This window comes from Petaurus breviceps, unplaced genomic scaffold (genome assembly GCF_028583685.1).
Source record: "Petaurus breviceps papuanus isolate PSGF00001 unplaced genomic scaffold, PetGlider_PUasm1.0 178, whole genome shotgun sequence".
In the NCBI taxonomy this organism is placed as follows: domain Eukaryota; kingdom Metazoa; phylum Chordata; class Mammalia; order Diprotodontia; family Petauridae; genus Petaurus; species Petaurus breviceps.
The window spans coordinates 31,516,260-31,519,245 of NW_027185777.1; positions in this window are offsets into that span (position 1 = coordinate 31,516,260).

Genomic DNA, 2,986 nt, shown 5'->3' on the forward strand with positions numbered 1-2,986 from the left:
GTGATTATACTTGTACGTCTGTCATCCAAGAACCACCATAGTCTGGTTTATATCTGCTCCTTATCAGTGTGACCTTGGGTATGAATTCAACAACAAATCCAAAAGATTCTCAAATGATGACCAGATGGAAATATATTTAGGTAGATTCACATTTTATGAAATGACCATATCCAAATAATATTGACCCTGAAGGGAGATGTCTATGGAATTATGATATGCCATAAGGATTTGTCTTTGCCCTTCTTGAATGTATTAGGTAGATGAAGACAAAAAGGCATTCTCATATAATGTACAGATTAGTCTTGAAATTAAACGGAATTACTCCATTTATCCATAGATAAAAGAATTATAGTTTTGTAGGATCTTGATGGACTGGAACGTTAGTCCAAATCTATAAAATTTAGTAGTGACAAATCTAATTCCTATACCTAACTCATTGTGGTCCTTCAGAGTGAACTGGGTTTAAAGTTTTTCTGAGTAGGGAGTAGGGTGAAATGGTCAGACCTGTGTTTTAGGAAGATCAATTTTACCACTGAATGGAGGATAGACTAAAATCAAGAAAAGACTTGTGGCAGGATTATATTAGGTAATCTCTGTGATGCATTTCAAGTCTTTGATGCTACATATTTCAATGTCTTTGATGTGCTATAAACAAATACTATTCTTATATATTCAGAATCTATTTGAAAGATGCTATCTGGTGAGGTAGAATCAAGTTTTCTGGGGCTGCAGAGGAGGTGGGCTGGAATGGAAGAGATCATAACCATTCATTCAGCTTTTACTAATAACTTGTATTTAAATTAGAAAATTTTTCATGATTATATGCCAATCCCACCACTTCTTATCTCAATTTATAATAAAAAACTTTTTATTGACCACATGACTCTTTTTCAGTTTTTCATTTCATATTTCAACTGGAATAATTTAGAAATTGATACTGAATGGCAAATTTGGTGGTTATTTGGGATTATGTGATTTATTTAGCACCCAGATTATAGAAAGCATTCAAGCAGTGATCACTGCTTGAATATATTCTTCGGCCTCTTTTATGAAATTTTCAGTGTGATTTTGGGAAAGTCAAGTAACCTCTCCATGCCTTATGTCTCAGGTAACTCTGTAATACTCTGAGTTGTAGGTAAGATACTGACTTCTATTGGTAGATGAAATTTTCTTACCTAGGAATTCCCTATACTAATGAAGTCATAGGCTTGGTAAAAAAAAAAATCCTTTGTGCTACTGTACTTAGCCAGCATATTATAATCTATAATTGGACCCTGAAACATGTAGACTCCCCAGCTTGCTGCTAACACCTGACTTTTCTTCTTTGCTTTTCAAGGAGACCTAGAGGGAAGTGGACCACAGCTGGCATCTTCTTTCCTCCTCCCCCTTCACCATCAATGACTTACAATTTCTTCAATGAGGCCTCTCCCCCTTAACCCAAACCATAGTCAGCCTTGATGTTCATAAGACTTTGAATGTATGAAATTTAACTTCTCACCAAGTAGGGGTTAGGGCCCCCCTGATGTGCACATTAATAAAGAGAAAGAGAAAGAAGTATCCTCCAAACTAACTCCTGTGGGACAGCACAGTGTTCTCCCTATGCTGAGTACTATTTTTTGACTGTCTGTCAGAATGACTAATCATATCTCTTTGCTCTCCTCTCTACCTCATTTTCAAGTGACTTCTTTTTTCTGTAATTCATAAATCCTGGCTTTCATGTGAGCCTTCTATATGATACTTTATCAAATGCCTGTTCAAAGCTCAAGCAGAAAATATAACCTGTGTCTTTGAGTTCCTTCTCTCAGCTATTTCTTTAGTAATGGATTCTATTTTTTAAAAGGAGACATGCATTCATGGCAGTAATTGTAGATATACAGTGTTTCTTCCAAGGATCTCTAAGCATTATTATCAAATATTAATACTTGTCCCAGGAAGTAAGACAAAGAGCTATACTTTTTCATAGCTTTTTGTTTTACCTGTATGCATGTGTGTATTTTGGCCACCTTCTTAAATGAATTTTATGAACCAAATAGTTCATTTTGAGTTGACTAGTGATAAAATTGAAGCTTTGCAGGTAAATGGAAGAATAAATATGATTAAAATTTCAGAGACATGCTCAGAGGTATTGGCTTCTGATTATTCCTATCACCACTCTTCATCCACTTCTCTTTTGACCTGGACCTTGGAACCACGACCATGACCCATATCCATCTTATAGAGGGTATTTATGCCTGTCAGGGAAATTAGAATGACTTTACTGTGGTGTGAGGACATTCTGGAATAAGAATTAATGAGCAGATTAGATGCTGAATCCATATGGATTCATTTTACAATAAAAGGTATAATTTATTATTTTCTTAGGTTTTTTTTGGTGGGTTGTGGTGGTAGTGGTAGGGGTGAATAGATCTCTTCCTCACAGGTTTTTTTTTAATTCTCTTCAAGGAGTGTTTCTTGGAAGTCTACTACCTTCATTTGCTAGGTACTATGTGAAGTACCTATTTATTAAGCACAGTGCTAAGTGATGGGAGTACAAATAAGAAAGACAGTCCCTGCCCTCAAAGAGCTTACAATCTAATGGGGGAGGACAACATACAAGAAAAAGTTGGTAAAGGGGTGGGGGATTTGGGGGGCGTCTGGCCCAGAGGCATCTTGTTCTTTGAAGTTGAGACCAAGCAGAGCTGTAGACATTGAATTTGCAGCCTGAGAGCTGGGGTTGAATTTTAGCTCTGTGATCTATTACCTGTGTGACATTGGCAAGTCATTCCATTTATCTAGGTCTTATTTTATTCATAGTTAAAATGAGGAGGTAAGACTAGATGATCTCAAAGATCCCTTCCTTCTAAATTTTATAATTCTACACACCCACCTAATTAAATCTCCAAATAAGTATTTTAGGGAGTAGGAACTGCAGGAATTGCAGGAAATGGGAAAGGAGAGAAAGAGAGAGAGAGAGAGAGAGACAGAGAGAGAGAGAGAGAGAGAGAGA